We start from the raw sequence: 17,737 nt of genomic DNA, 5'->3' as shown, positions 1-17,737 counted from the left end.
GAATATTTTCGGAAATTCAGTGGATGAATCCATGAATTTAGGAATAATTAACTTATGGCTCTATACTAGCAGAGAAGCTGTCTAGGAGCATTAATTATTCTGACATGAGCTTGCTGGAGCTTCATATCCTTTATATAGTCAGGAAAACTTGTTGTTTATATCCTGAAGACGTTATCGCTCTATACTAGCAGAGCAAGCTGTCTAGGAGCCGTCAATCTCGTGATTCTATATAGAAATAATTACCGAAGTGTTCAATATTCATGAGATATGTCGTTGTCCAGCCGAGAGACTACATATCTGCATGTACTCTGAGAGACAGTATTCTCAGTCAGAGGATTCGATGAGAGACCCGTGTCTCAATACTCACATCTGATTGCTGGATCAGGAGTTCGTATAATTAGGGGTTTACGATTTTAGCCTTTGTCGAAAATCCACCATCTACAGTGATCATATAGACTAATTTGTCAAGATCTTCATCTGATGAATCAGTCTCAGAAAGATCCTCCTCAGAGACAAACACTTTTACTTTTGTCAAGTAATTTAGTGTTCTTTTATGCTTTAAAGGCAACATCCTTTCCGATTTTGGATGTGTGCTCATGATCAAAAATCTTTAGCTTTCCAACCAACGTGTTTCTGGAAAGAGCGTCAAGGTTATTTCCTTCAACGAAGGCATGCTTATTAGAATCGTATCTAGATGACAGCGATCTGAGAATTTTCATCACAATGTCCTTTTCAGGAATAGTCTTACCCAATGCAAAAGATGCATTAACAATTTCAGACACTTTGTGATTAAACTCATCAGATGAATCTTCATCTGCCATATGAAGGTTTTCCCAATCGGAATTAAGGTTTTGAAGCCTAGCTTCCTTTTCACTGGTATTACCTTCGAATACGGTTTCTAAGATATCCCAAGCATCTTTAAACCTAGTGCACGTAGTCACATGGTGTTGAAGATCTGGAGTAATGGCATTCAAACCGTCGGAGTTTTGCTTTGCAGCAAGTATCTCGGCAGCATTGTATTCACCAATGTTTTTTGGAACGTTCACATTCCCTACTGCCACAATGGGAGCATCATAGCCATTAACTACGTAAACCCATGATTGAAAATCACGCGCTTGAAGAAAGGCACGCATAACAATTTTTCACCATAAGTAATTAGAATCATCAAAGACTGGTGGTACATTTATAGAGATAGCACCTTTGTCCATATCAGATCGCTACAAACACAGACTTATGAGGTCTTTAATGTGTTTGCCTGCTCTAATACCAATTGAAAATGCGGGGGTACAACAACCACACCCAACAATTCGTTTGGAAATCTGAGAGGACTTATTCCAATACACTTTCTAGAGAATCAACTAGACAGTCACACTCAATCTAGATTGAAGTATATCAAAGAGTTTAACATCTCTAACTCTTAATTCAATCCGCAATCAGCAAATAGAAATCTGCGAGCCTGATTGAATATAAGAGGAATTACTTGAACGGTACCAAAGACCAATGTTCAAGTGTCAATCAATGTAAATCAACGACCAAAGGTTGGATATTCTAATTGATTGATCATAACACATAACCTGTGATATTTCAATCATATAACAAAATATAATACGGAAAAAAATAACACAGACACCAGAATTTTATTAATGAGGAAACCGCAAATGCAGAAAAACCCCGGGACCTAGTCCAGATTGAACACCACAATGTATTAAGCCGCTACAGACACTAGCCTACTACCAATTAACTTCGGACTAGACTGTAGTTGAACCCTAATCAATCTCACACTGATTCAAGGTACAGTTGCGCTCCTTGCGTCTTCGATCCCAGCAGGATACTACGCACTTGATTCCCTTAGCTGATCTCACCCACAACTAAGAGTTACTACGACCCAAATTCGAAGACTTGATAAACAAATCTGTCTCACACAGAAAAGTCTACATGATTGAATAAATCTGTCTCCCACAGAAATACCCAAGAGTTTTTGTTCCGTCTTTTGATAAATCAAGGTGAACAGGAACCAATTGATAAACCAGACTTACATTCCCGAAGAACAACCTAGTATTATCAATCACCTCAGAATAAACTTAATCGACTAGCGAAACAAGTTATTGCCGAATCACAAACGTTGAGACGAAGTTTCTTTGTGATTACTTTTCTATCTTGCCTATCGGATATATAAAATCTCGAGCCAATTATTCCAGTTGCACTCAACATGATAGAAAAAGCAAGATCAGATCACGCAACTACAAAAATAATAGTTGGGTCTGGCTTCACAATCCCAATGAAGTCTTCAAGTCGTTAACCTACAGGGTCTCGAGAAGAAACCTAAGGCTAAAGGATAATCGACTCTAGTTATACAACTAGTAACACACATGAGGTGTGGGGATTACCTTTCCCAGTTTCTAGAGTTCTCCTTTATGTAGTTTTCAAATCAGGGTTTGCAATCCAAGTTACCTGGGTAACAAAGCATTTAATATTCACCGTTAGATGAAAAACCTGATTCAACCAAGCTAATATCTTTCAACCGTTAGATCGAACTTAGCTTGTTACACATAAATGAAATGTACCCTCATTTAGGTTTATGTAGCCGTACCTAAACGTGTACACCATGTTGGTTCACAAATAGTTAACCAAGGTTAGCCATATAATTACTCTCATATTAACCTTATTCATCTTAACCATAACTAGTTCAAATGACTCAAATGAAACTATTTAAGAGTTGTTCAATTGTTTAGAAACACAATTGAAATCAAATCGGTTTGATTCACTTGAATCAATCATGAACATTATAGCCACGGTTTGCAAAGATTGCATTCCTTATGATTTAAATGTTTAAGTTCATGGACTTGACCGATTTGACAAAGTAACCAACTTAAGTATGCGTACGGATATGCATACTTAAGCAACCGGTTTTGAGTTTGTGAAGTTTCCAAACTCAGCAGAAATTTTCGGTTCAAAAACTTCCGCCAGTATGCGTACGGGTACGCATACTTAAGGTGACTGGTTTGTGAGTTTTTCCAAAACCAAACTCAGCAGAAATTCTCGTTTTGAGAACTTCCGCCAGTATGCGTACGAGTACGCATACTTAACATGTCTCCTTTACCAAATCCGTATACACACATATGCATACTCATGGCTTCCGGTTTATGGACTTATACACTAATGTGTGAACACACTATATATGCTTATATCCAAAGATGGTTACATCATCAAATCTTTATTTCAATCATTGAACATTCTTCTATAATGTTAATAGCTGTTTTCACACACTATCAACATCAAAGCAATTTTCAAGATATTGAAATGATCATTATTGAAACCTTCCAAGTCTTACACCAAATGATTGTATCACACAAACCATGTAAGATGTTACTTGGAAATTTTCTCATGATATAATATGAACTTGGTCGAAGCGAAAGCTTACTAACACATATTTCGAGAAATATGTAAGCGAGATATACTCAGCTCGAAATCTCAAATGTGTATAGAGAAAACTATATCGTAACACGACTTATGTCTCAATATAGGAGATAGTAGAAATAGACTTTCCAAGTGATAGATAATTTCAAGTCTCCACATACCTTTTGTCGAAGAAGTTCCACAAGCTCCCCTTAGTAGTTCTTCGTCTTCAAGAGATTTAAGCTCAACTACACTATCTATGTCCTAGTCCGAGACATCTACAAATAATCTAGAAATAAAGACGACTTATAGTTTTGATCACTAACATTGACAAACATGCTTGAGATAGCAACGCATGCGAGTTTGACCGAGCAATGCTCTAACACGTGTACTGATATCGCTAAAGTGACAAGATCACACATACCAGCTGAAAACATGCCTGCAAGGTTGTAAATCCTTGATCATGGACAAAACACCTTTTATAGAGGTTCCAAGGATGCACTTGGTTGAAGTGTAGCTGAGGTCGTGGCCGTGAAAAGGTAGAGGGGGAAACCACTTGGTAGATTGATACCCATCCAAGGAAGAAAAACGTGAGTAAGGCAGAAACCGATCCATATTGTCGATGCAGATAATCCATCTCATGAGATTGTATATGATTATAATTATGTTCATGAATCATTAATGGGCAATGTTATGAAGTTTGAATTAATTCCAGAGAAAAAAGAAATCTTTATGGATTGTGAAAATGCATATGTATTAATGGAAAAATCCGCCACGCATATTGATGATATATTTGCATACACTGTTCCTAGAGATACAACACCATGATATCGAACCACGCTCTATTGTAGAATGCCAAAAGAGAGGAGATCAGCCTCAATGGAGAGATGCAATCCGAGTTGAACTAGATTCATTGTTAAAAAGACAGGTATTTGGTGTGATAGTGCACCAAGTGTAAATCATGTAGGACACACATGGGTATTTGTTAAAAAATGTAATGAGACAAACGAAGTCTTAAAGTATAAGGATCGCCTTGTTTCACAAGGTTACTCACAACACCCTGGGATTGATGACGAAGAAACATACTCTCCTGTAATTTACGTCATAAAGTTCTGCTACTTAGTTAGCTTGGTAGTTTCATAAGGACTTGATATGTAGCTTATGGATTCGGTTACGGCGTATCTCTATGGGACCTTGATTCATGAAAGTGGATGATGGCCTTACGTTGCTCAAATCAAGTAACTCTAAACCACAGAGTGTGTAAGAAATTCAATTAAAACACTCACTTCACGGATTAAAGCAACCCAGATGAATGTGGTATAACCTCCTCAATCATTATTTGATTGGGAAGGAATATATAAATAATGAATTTTTCCCTTGAATGTTTATAGAAATACAAGATCCAGATTTCCAACTATAATTGTCTATATGGACGATATGAACATAGTAGGTACTCTTGATGAAATAAGAGAAATCGCAAATATTTGAAATCTGAATTTGAGATGAAATATCTTGGGAAAAATCGAATGTGTTTAAGACTTGAACTATAACATCGAGCTTTTGGAATAATAATCCACCAGTCTACATATTCCCAATAGATACTCTAGAAATTTAATATGAACAAAGCGCACCCTGCTAGCACTCCCATGACTAGTCAAACTTTAGATGTACATAAATATCCATTTTGTACAAAGGAAGATGACGAAGATGTATTGGAAGATGAATATCCCTATCTAAGTATATACATATTATTGCACTTAGTACAATGTACTCGGCAAAATATCTTTTCCTCAGTGACCTTGTTAGAAGATATAACTAAAGCGCCAACGCAGCATCATTGGAATGGTTTAAAGAATATCTTTAGATACCTAAATGGAATCATTGACATGGGTTTGTTTTATCCCTATAAAGACGAAAGGAAAACTGCAAATGTAATTGCAACCCCTTACACTAAAACCTCAAATAATATTTTAGTTGGTTTTCCTGATGATTGGTACCTCTCAGACCCACATAAAGATCGATCCCAGACTGGTTATGTATTCACTATTGGGAATACAACGATATCTTGGAGATCGATCAAGCAAACCCTTGTGGTTATTTCCACTGACCACTCTGTGATCATTGCCTTATATGAGGAGTTTCATGAGTTTATATGGTTAAGATCTATCATTACGCACATTAGAGGTACATATGGTTTGATTTCTACCATTGAAGAGCCATCTTTCATTTATGAAGATAATGCATCTTGTATCGAACATGAGAGGCAAGGGTATATCAAGGGTGATAATACGAAACATATATCACCGATGTTCTTTTAAAATCTACAACAAAAATGTCTTCTAAATATTCAAGTCAGTAAAGTAAAGTCTGATGAAAATGTGGCGAACTTATTTATTAAGTCATCACCTAAGTCCACATTTTAAAAACACGTGGGAAGTATTTGACTAAAGAGATTGTACAAACTTCTGTATGAAAATGTATATGAATAAATGAATTGTTTGAAGCTTGTTATTGCATGTGTAAGACTGAAGGGATTGCCTAAACTCCCAATGAATGCTTTGGACTAAAGAAATTATCTTACATCAGAGGAGCATCTAATGGTATGTTGAACTCCTTTCTCTTCATCCAGGTTACATTTTTCCATGGGGTTTTGTTACTCAGCAAGGTTTTTTATGAGACAACAATAATATCATAAATGCAAATCATAGGGATATTTCGACATCATGGGAGCATCTAATGATGAGACGATTAACATCGAGGTTTGTTGAACTCTTTTCCTTCACTGAGGTTACTTTCTCACAAGGATTTGGTACTTGGTAAGGTTTTTAATGAGACAACAGTAACACCAGAAATATAATTTCTAGGTTGAGGTCATTCTTCTTCTTTTAAGCATTCAGGTTTTTCTTCCTATTGTTTTTCCTGTCTCGGTTCTACCAAGGAGAAAACTATTGGCAATCGACACCATTCCAGAAGCTCAAATATCATCTTTCTCCTTCGACCATTTTTTGCCTCGACAAAATTTTCTGGCAAGGATTTGACAAAGCAATGAGTTTCTAATGGTGGTCATCCAAGGCGGAGTGTGGTAGTGATACAAGTGACTAACCATTTGAGGTGGCTTTGTGCATGTACTTGTATCTTCCTGCTTGACACATGGTGTAGTTTTTCTATTACTACCAACACATGTAACCACACCACTTCCTATCTTTTCTTTATCTTAGTGTACTTAAAGAGAAAAAAGAATGAAAAATAGTATCTGAATTCCCTCCGTCTTATTTAATATTTTGTTTCTACATATTTTGTCTCCTCTTTTACATACTTTCCTCCAATTGATGGAAAAGTTGTGAAAATCCAAACCTTAGCTGAATCAGATGATTTAACTGGCAGATTGGGGAAAAGACAAGGATTTTTAAAAGATGGAGAAGAAACAAACAACAATGATGAGAACACATAGGAACTAACAACATCTAGAACCACACCAACGGATAAGCAACCTGAAAGCACTAATGGGGAGTATAAGGTACAATTTTATTTACATAAGTTTATTGTCCATTTTTCAAACTGCATTGCATATTAGGTTTTAAATCCTGCCCTTAATTTATTTTTATTTTTGGAAGAACTCATCAATACGAAGATTTAATCTCAGAATGTTTGTGGCTTTGAAAATAAGGACACGAGAAACCACCTTCAAACCCTCATTAGATCAAATAATCCTGATGTGATTTTCTTGGCTGAAACCAAAAATCATCTTAAAAGAATGCAATTTTTAACAACAAGATTTAAATTCCCTAATGTTGTTTTTCATAGCCCAATTGTCCTGGATGGGGGACTTTGCTTAATGTGGAAAAATGGAGTAGATCTTACAATTTTAGACATTAAGTTCTTGCCTAATCAAACTTGATTCTATGAATACTGCCTCTTTGGTTTCATTTACGTATGGTGATCTGAATGATAATAGTAGAGAACTTCAATAGCAATACTTCAATGACATTAGACACATTCACAACAATAGTTGTATTTTATTAGGAGATCTAAACTTCATTCTAAATAGTGATAAAAAGGAAGGTGGAAATATTCCCTCTCAATCTGATTTAGATTACTTCAATGATTTAATTCAAATTAGAGGCCCTCATAGTATGAATTATTGGCCGACTGTTGAGGAGGCATTCTATATGGTGACTCTTTTGGATTTTGCCTGTCACACTTTCATGGTCCTCAAACTTGAGTTTTAAAATAAAATTTAATTTCTCAAAATTGATCGGTTCTTCATCGTTTTTCTTCATTATATTTTGCGGTCTACAACTCATAATCATTGTATCAGTGACAAACTGAGACAAATTTCGAGAAATATCATCCCCGATTAAAGAATTTTCATATTGAAATTTCAGAAAAAAAAAGTTTTCTTAAAATCTTAATTTTTCAATTTTGGTAGATTTATGTTGTTTTTCTTCAAAGTTCTTACATAAATAGTTTATAATCATTATATTTTATATGGACTTGAAAGGAATTTAGTTAGATTTGATCATAATAGAATTTTTCTGAGTAGCAAAATTCATAGGAAAAATATCAAAGAAAACAGAGTTCTGCCAGATCGGGGAAGAAGATGAAGTTCTGGGCCAGTCCGGGCCCATACTCAGAAACGACCCACATACAAGTTTGTTTGTTTTTTTCAATTTTTACATTCCATCGGATATAAAGTTTTAAATTTTTTTGCACAACCTATGATCAGAATTGAACCAAAAAACACGAAAATAAAATAACAGATCCAAGTTATATAATATCAATTCAAATTATGATGTTCATGTTACAATTTTTATTTTTATTTTACAAAAGGACGAAATTACATCATAAATATTGAAAATTATTAGAAAAAGCGAGAAATTCTAAAAACAAAAAGAGAAGATATATGGAGGATTTGCTACTTACTTTTTTTTAACTACATCTTTAAGACTTCAATAAATTGATCTTCAGATCTTCTCGGCAACTTCTCTTCAATCACTATCAAATAAGAAAGAGAAGAATAAAACCAGCAAGAACGGTGGACGAGAAGTTTAAACGGGTAAAATCCAAAAAAAATAGGGCATCCTTCTGGAAAAAAATAAGTCATTTATTTGACTAAAATACCCATTTATTTGACTAAACTACTATTTTATTTGGTCGACCCACCTGTCAGGAATGTGTTGGTTTTGTCCAACAGTCTGGTCAATGTATTATCTAACCACAAATAAATGTAAATGGTGCTTCCCCTGGAAAACTTGCTATAGTATTTCTCAAGTAAACCCAAATAGATCCATTGATATCTCATTACATTTGCAACCGCAACTAATCAAAATGGGACTTTTAGAAAGAGGATGTTTTTTTGGTCGGCCCCCACTGCTGGAGCAGTCATCTAGTATAGACAATCCTTTTACTTAGACTAATAAAAGAGAAGGAGAGGAACTTATTATAGAAAGACTAGATAGAGCTTGTACGACTCTTGATTGGTTCCAGAAATTCACTAATGTTGTTGTTTATTATCTAAATACTCTTTGGCAGTGATCATTATCCTATCATGCTTGTCACATCTAAAATGGATAACTCTACCAAAAACATTTTAGAGTGAATAAGGCTTGGTTTGATGATGCTACTTGTTCAGCTTTAAATAAGGATAACTGGGGTGTTAATACTTCTGGTTCTTATGCTTTCAGATTTTCTAATAATCTTATTGGTACCAAATTTATTCTCAAGGACTGGAATGACAACCATTTTGGTAATATTAGTGTTCAAATATCTAAGTTACAAGCCCAACTTTATGTCATAACTAGAAACATGAATAATCAAAATAGTGAACAAGTTAGAGAATTAACTGAGAGGCTCAAATTTTAGTGCCAAGCAGAAGAGGATTTCTGGAAATAAAGAAATAAGGATGACAACCTAAGATTTGATAACAGGAACACAACTTACTTTCATCATAAAGCTAATTTTAGAAGGAAGGGACACAAATAGACACCTTACAAAATAGAACAGGTGATTGGCTTACTGAAAGAGAAAAAATTGCAGAGGAACTGTTACTTCACTTTTCTAGCATGAGTAGAACAACTAGCCCAAGTAGTCATATCACTTATCTGAATAATTTTACTCCTTGTACCACTAGAGCTGATAATTGCATGCTTACTGAATGCCCTTCTTATGATGAAGTTAGAAACATTGTTTTTAATATGAAACCATGGACAACTCCTGGTCCAGATGGTTTCCCTGCAGGCTTCTATCAGATTATGTGGGATACAATTGGTCAAGATGTAGTTAACATGGTTAGATCATTTTTTGAATCTCAACATATTTTAAAACAACTCAACCACAATTTCACTACTCTTATACCAAAAACTAGTTGTGCTAAACATGTTGTTGACTTTAGACCAATTAATTTATGCAATGTGTCTTACATAATTATATCAAAGATTCTAGCTTCAAGATTAAAAAATATTTTAAGTAAAATTATTGCTCTAAATCAAACTGCTTTTGTTGCTGGTAGACATCTTCATGATAATATTGTGATTGCTCATGAAATGATTGATTCTCTAAGGAAAACTGAAGCTAAATATGTAGGTATTGCTATTAAGCTTGACATGTTAAACACATTTGACATGGTTGAATGGTATTTCTTAGTTGCTAATTTAAAAGATCTTGGTTTCTCTGACATTTGGTGTGCAATGATAAGCAGTGTATATCAACAGTATCCACTTCCATTTTACTCAATGGTGCTCCAGGTAAGTTATATTATCCTAAAAGAGGTTTGACACAGGGAGATCCCCTATCTCCCTATCTCTTCATTCTCTGTATGGAATCTTTTCCTAGGGAACTTAGAACTGCTGAGGAATCTAATCTAATCCATGGGTTCCAAGTTACTAGAGATGCTCCTCCCATCACTCATTTGTTTTTTTTTTTTTTTTTGCAGATGACTACTTAGTGTTCATAAAAGCTATACATGAAGCCAATCATTTATCCTCAATTCCCAGTTGTCTGATAAAAAAAATCATTTAGCCTCAATTATTGACCAATTCAGTAAGTTCTCTGGTCAGGCTGTCAATTTTGACAAATCTGTTGTTGCATTCAGTCATAGAGTTCCATGTAACATAAAGAACACCATTTCTAGTATACTTCAAATAAAAAGAATGGCCGTACAAGAGAAATATCCGGGAGTGCCACTATTCCTTCAAATAGATAAATCTCAGTATTTTTCTCATCTGATTGATAACTACAAACGCAGTCTGGCAACCTGGAAAGGTAAGTTTGTTGCACCTCCTGGTAGAACAGTTCTTATTCAGCCAGTTTTAGGTAATATGGCTAACCATCACCTTGCAGTTTTTCCTATGCCAAAGACTATCACTGATAAGATGGACTCAGTGCAAATGAATTTTCAATGGGAAAAAGATGAAAAAGGTGGAGGCAAATATCCTAAAAGATGGCTGGATGTTACACTCCCTAAAAGTTTAGGAGGTCTAAATATAAAAAGAACAGACATTTTAAATCTTGCTCTCTTAACTAAACTAGCCTGGAGAATGTTAAACCAGCAAGATGAGGTGTGAATTAAAATATTAAGTTGCAAGTACTTTAGTAATATTAATCCTCTTAATGATGGTGTTTCTTCTCAGGGATCTTGGATCTGGAAAGGCATAGGTCAGGGACCTGAAATTGTTAAAAGGCACTATGTGTGGGAAGTTGGAAATGGAGATCAAATTGCTATCTGGAAAGATAATTGGTTACCAAATAGGAATAAGCCTCCAGATTCTGCAAATTATTCAACTAATATGAGTAATGTCAGCCAGCTCATAGATAGTAATTCACATACTTGGAAATTAGACATACTTAAAGCCCTTTTTTAATGAGGAAACTGTTAATGAAATTCTGAGTACTAGGATTCCCTTTTCAGGATGTGGTAAGATTAGATGGTCCCCTGCTCATAATGGTTGCTTTTCAGTTAAATTTGCTTACAGGGCTATATTGAATGAATCTTTAGTTGTTTTTCCTACCAGGAATAATCTGGTTGTTAATTGGAAGTCCTTTTGGAACTTAAAACTTCCTCCTAGGATAAAACACTTTATGTGGAAGTGTCTGCACAAATGTCTCTTTACTAAGGATAAGTTAGCCAGAATTACTAAACACAAGAGTACTTCTTGTCCTCTGTGTGATAATGGTATTGAGTCTTTTTCAACATTTTTTTATTGATTGTCCCGTGGCAAATAATATATGGAACATAGTTAATACTAATCTATACCATTCTATTTGTAATTATAATCTGCATGATTTGCTATGCAATATCCTAAATGCAGGTACTAATGGTGTTCAGGTTGATCTTAAAAGCTTTGGATGTACCGGTTTTATAACTTGGCATTTCTAGAAGGCTAGATGCTCCAAAATTTTTGATAATGCTCAGATTAATATCTCTCGTATATCTGAGAATATTGTTAACCATCTCCAGGACTGGCATAACTCTCTATCCTCTGTTACTTGTCCGAGTAATAATAGTATCTCTGACAGACATATTTGGCATCCTCCTTCATCCATTATTGAGAAGATTAACTTTGATGCTTCCTTTATAGACTGCTCTGTACCCTTTGGTATTGGACTAATCTTCAGGAATTCCACAGGGAACTGCAATGGAGTGTGACACATCCCAACCAAGGCGGTAGATGCATAACAAGCTGAGGCGTTAGGGGCAGTATTATGGGCAAAATTAAGAGGGCTTAAAAGTATACATATGGAAGGTGACTGTTTGAATGTTGTGAAAGCTATTCAAGGATCTCCTACCTCAGTGAAGTGGACAACTAATAATATTTTTGGAGATATTCTTTTTATTTTATCTGAATTTGAACAATGGGAATGTTGCTATGCTCATAGAGATGCAAATAGCCTAGCTGATTCTTTGGCTAAATTTGCAAAATCTCAAGTAGCTCCGATATATGGTATTTTGATTGGTCTACTTGGATCAATAATCTGATCCTCAGTGACCAGAACAACATTATATCTTCTTAATTAATTTTAATAAAAGCTATTTTCCTATTAAAAAAATATCAAAAATAAAGTATTGGCTTGCCAAGGAAAGGAATGCTAAAAAGCTTTTATCTGCAAGATTGCTGATAGGGGTACCGGTTTATCTGGGGATGTACCAAATTATACTTAATACAAAATATCTTGTACCTTTGGAATGCTGCACCCCCAAGCACACCGATACCCCTGCTAGCGGTTATGTTCTCCTAAAGGAAAATATTTATATATTCCAAGGAAAGAAGCCTGGCATTTTTAGGGGCGACCCCGAAAGAATTAGGGGCGACACAAAATGACAAAAAAGGTCACCCAAACGTAAAATATAGCCATCCCTTATCTCCCGTTTTTTTAATGGCCAAACTACTCTTTACAAAAGGTAAATAACTTCACAATCGGGAAGTTAATCCACAATCGGGAGTCAATTTAGTTTATATAACTTCCGAATATAAAGTATCCCCAAAATAAAATCCTCTATCTTTTGAATTTTGATTATCCTATAACCGGTAGTAAAAAAATTTATCTTGACTCCCGATTAAAGTAGACCTTTGGCTAAAATGCTACCATAATCGGTAGTGAATTTAGTTTATTTAACTCCCGAATATAGAGTAGCCCCAAAATAAGATTTTGAAAAAATTCTCAATTTTTTGAATTTTGGTTGAGCCTATAATCGGTAGTAAATGAAGTCATCCTGACCTCCGATTATACAGTAGATCTCTTTACCGAAATCCTACCATAATCGGCAGTCAAGATAGTTCATATAACTACCGAATACAGAGTTGCCCCAAAACGTGATTTTGCAAAAATCCTCAATTTTTTGAATTTTGGTTGCCTATAATCGGTAGTAAATGAAGTTATCCTGACTTCCGATTAAACAGTGACTCTCTTTGCAAATATCCTACCATAATCGGTAGTCAAGGTAGTTCATATAACTACCGAATATAGAGTTGCCCCAAAATGTGATTTTTGCCAAAATCATCTATTTTTTTGAATTTTGGTTGAGCCTGTAATCGGTAATAGATGAGGTAAAATCCTGACTTCCGATTGTACATGGCTCTCTTTGCAAATATTCAACCATATTCGGTAGTCAAAATAGTTTATATAACTACCGAATACAGAGTATCCCCAAAATGAGATTTTACAAAAATCTTTTTTTTTTTTGAATTTTGATTGAGCCTATAATCTGTAGTCAATGAATTTATCGTTAACTTCCGATTAATATTAGCCCCAAATGCGCATTTAACACAAATTTATATCAATCGGTAGTATCTTTGTGTTACTTAACTACCGATTTAATATTAACAATCAGACACAAAATAATTTCCGATTACGGAAGAGCATTAACGTATTATTCTATCTTTTGGACATCCCTTAACATTCGCTATGGGTTGGGAATAAAAAAGTTGCCCCTAATTCTTTCGGGGTCGCCCATATAAGTGCCAGGGAAAGAAGTATAAATAGACGATGTTGTACAAGTTTGTGCTAGGTGGATGATCCACCGGTGGACACGTCTCTGTGGGTCCCACAACATCCAGCAAGTAAAAGACACATCCGCTCTTATGTGTCTCATGTACAGTGATAGTTATCACTTAACTATATCTCGATAAAGTATATCCATTTCTCTAGTACAAGTATAAATACCCATTTAGGGGTGTTGTATACGGTGAACTTTGTGATAAAAAAGAAGAATGAAATTTCTCACTCATTATTTCGTTCTTATGTCTTTGTATACTAGCACTATTAGTTGTTGTTGGTTCTTTCCTTTAATTTGCATTTGTATCGTAAACCAGTACTCGTATAATATTGATATATGAGAACTCAGCTACTGCGAGTTAGGAAAGTGGCCCAGCTATATCATTTTGTTACAACACGTTATCAGCACGAATAGCCCGATGCCGCCAATTGATAAACCAGTGTTCGACGATGTTTATGCCAAGCTTCCGGGGATGATATCCACAAATCCATATAATCAACTTCACAATTTATATTTGTGTTTTGAGTTGAATTTGTGTTTTTGATTATATATGTGAATAGTAGTACTGACTCTGTTGCTTTTATTAATCAGGGTAATAACACTATTAATGGAGGCAAGTTGTTCTATACAAGTATTGCAAACTTGTACGGATGTTTTTGGGTAAGCGCGGGATGGTGAGAACCGCGACTTCGTAAACTTTAATAATTTTCCGCTATGTTATTTTTGTTATGGTACTTGCGGTTTTAATACCGGCGAAGCGAGAAATTGTTGTATCCCTAGAGGATAACATAAATTTAATTTCTCTTGCTCTAAATAATCTCCAGAGATTTTGAAACAATTCCACCAGAAGCTGGAATTTCGTCTAGCATAGTATGGATGCAAAAGGCACGGTCCGCTAGCCGCTGGTCCCAGAAGTGGCCCGTTATAAAAGTGCTAGTCGTTCCTATTTGCGGTCCCTGAAGTGACCAAGTAGGAAACTTTTCCATAAAATAGTGTATCCATTTGTACACTTGTAAACTAATATTTCGTTGACCTTGAAGGCGACAAAATTGGAGATTTATTGTTATTGTATTAGTACCATATGTGTTTTGATGTTTATCCTTTGTTTTAAGTTTTGTTTATTTTCTTTGCTTATTTTTGTCAGTAATGGATTCCAGAAACAATCCATGAGATGTTGTCGACTCCAGAAGCAGTCCAACATACATTTTGTGCATTCCTGTAATAATCCATAAAATAGATTCCAGAAGTGGTCTATCGAAATAGTTGGATTCCAGGAATCAACCACGAATTTTTGGGTTCCCGAAGTAGCCCATGGTTACATAATGATATTGTTAATGACTTATTAATGTATGTCTCTTGTCCAACTGTGACATCGGATATGGATTCCTGAAGTAATCTATCCATTTTAAATAGACGATAGAGATATTTGTCTCTAAACAAGGGAACAACAAACACAAATTTTTCGAACCATTTCTGTAACCTTGTAGAGGTTTTGGGAAATGTGAAATGCCATTTCGGGTTCAAATAATATGATAGATGGCTCCGGAAGAGCGTGCATCATTTTGGTGGTACAACAGTCATCTTTATTAACGCCTTATAATATTTCGGATTCCTGAAGAATCTGTTGAGTTTTTGAGAATATTTGGTGTTACCACCTTGAAATGACAAACGAGCATTTTTATGGAGTATTTTGTTACTTCATTTGTTTTTGTGCCAGAAGCACATCGTAAAGAAACGTAAGGCTTTCTTTTATGGGGTGTGCCATAGAAGAACTCAAATAGTCGAGTTCCATAGTGTCATTAGCCAGAAGTTTAATGACCCTTGAATTATTCATGCTCAGGCATGATCAGTTTGGACACCAAAATTCTACCAAGATGAGTAGACGATTCAAAATGCTCATGGACATCCTTTACTGAACCTGAAAATTCTATTAGATAAGGATGTAAATTGTGTTATTGGTCCCCGAGACAATTAGTTGTTAAATTGCATTAACATTAACATTATGGTAACCCATTACTGAGTCACCAACATTAACTCCTAGAAAGGATTCAAGGTGGAAATTGCAAAACTTATTCACCCTGCAATATGGACAATTATTTAAATACTTTAATGTATTGATAGACACATCTACTAGATGGTCTCTTGTTATATTAACACGTGATGTTAGATTTTGCCAAACTGTTTGTGCAAATCTTGAGGTTGCGTATCCATTTTTGGACTTTCCAGATAAGTCCATTTATTTTGGTGGTAAATTTATAAGCTTTTGATGCTTTGCCTTCAGTTGGTATTATATCGAGCATATAGTTAGCACATGTGCGCACTCTACATGGTCTAGTTGAGTTCTTTGTTTAAGAATCTTTAGTTTATTGCTCGACCAACTATTTACCATCAATTATATCTTGGGAAGCAACCTTACAACTTACGTGTTTGTTCCATAACGTCACCTAGCTATATATGTTGGTTTCGATTCATAAGACATTTAAAACCATGTGTTGGTAATGTCTTATTGAATATGAGACTGTATTCCCGCCGTTAGGGGGAGGAAGTAAACCGTTATAAAGAACGACGTGAAATGTCTCATCTTCTGTCGAGCCTGCATCTGTTTTTGGGTACTTTTTGTGCAGTTAAATTAAAACCCAAAAACTATCATGAGCATAATTGCCTTTGAAAATAGGCAATTATGGAACCAGAAGTTTCCAAAAATGAGATAGTAATGTCTCCGCCATGATCAGGAAAACTAAAATGCCACCATAAGTTGGCATGGAAACCCGCCACCAGAGTTTGGCAAGAGTAGGGTTGATAACCTTTAAGGTTCTCCCACTTTAGTCAGGGGGAGAAACGCCACCATAAAAGGATGGTGAAAATTATGATAACCTAAAAAGGTTTTTTCCCGCCTAAACAAGGGGGAATGACTGCCATCTAAAGATGGCACGAATTATGTCGACAAATTTAAGGACTTTTCCCTTGAAGTCATAAAGATGACAGACACCACCTAAAGGTTGTAGTAAGAGATGTCGACAATCAAATAGGTTATCTGATTAAGTATTTATCCTGATCAAACAAAGTTTGGCTGCCACTAGAATTGGCGTGAAACATCTCATTTGTTTTCTCACACCAAGATATTGGATGTAATTGAGGTGTTGAAGATTACTCATGATAAAACAAATAACTGCAGTAGCCCTTGGAAACTTTTGTTTGTTACTTGCTTGAGGATGCAGACACAAGAAGTTGTCACAGCAGGTTAAATCATGCATCTTGCAATGACCAAGTCGTGTATTCAAACACGCTTGAGGCCTGAATAACTGCCTCATATATGCCTCTTAAAAGAGAGTCCAATCATTTTTCCAATATGTAGTGCTCTTAAAGAGAGACTACAGATAGTGCTCGTGGAGACTATCAGAATATGACCCACATTCTCTAAGCTTATACCTCATTAAATTGAGGATATCATAATGCCCCTGAAGTGGCGCTGGTACCGGTCTATGAAATTTTCATGAATGTGCATGCACTAGAGAATGTGTTGGATTATATATAATTGTCGATTACTGTTTACAATAGTAGTTGTGTACCCCTCTGCAGAGGAACATCGACATTGTGATTGGTAGGCATATAGTCTATTCCCCTCAAAATAAGGTAAAGGATGGAATCTCTCCAAAAAGCGCAAAAGATCGGATCCGACTCACACCGTAAAAAAAATCATGAGGCCTGAATATTACAGGCTGGTGTTTGAGATGAAGCGCAGAGAGAGTAATATAATCGCTCAAGGTGCGATTTAAGGGTTTCCTGCTGAATCCCAGGATTGGTTCTAAGGTATTCTCCTAATATTGATGCACTTTAGCGTGGTATTCC

This window comes from Papaver somniferum, chromosome 10 (genome assembly GCF_003573695.1).
Source record: "Papaver somniferum cultivar HN1 chromosome 10, ASM357369v1, whole genome shotgun sequence".
In the NCBI taxonomy this organism is placed as follows: Eukaryota; Viridiplantae; Streptophyta; class Magnoliopsida; order Ranunculales; family Papaveraceae; genus Papaver; species Papaver somniferum.
The sequence above is the reverse complement of the archived record's forward strand: the minus strand, read 5'-3'. Positions refer to the sequence as shown.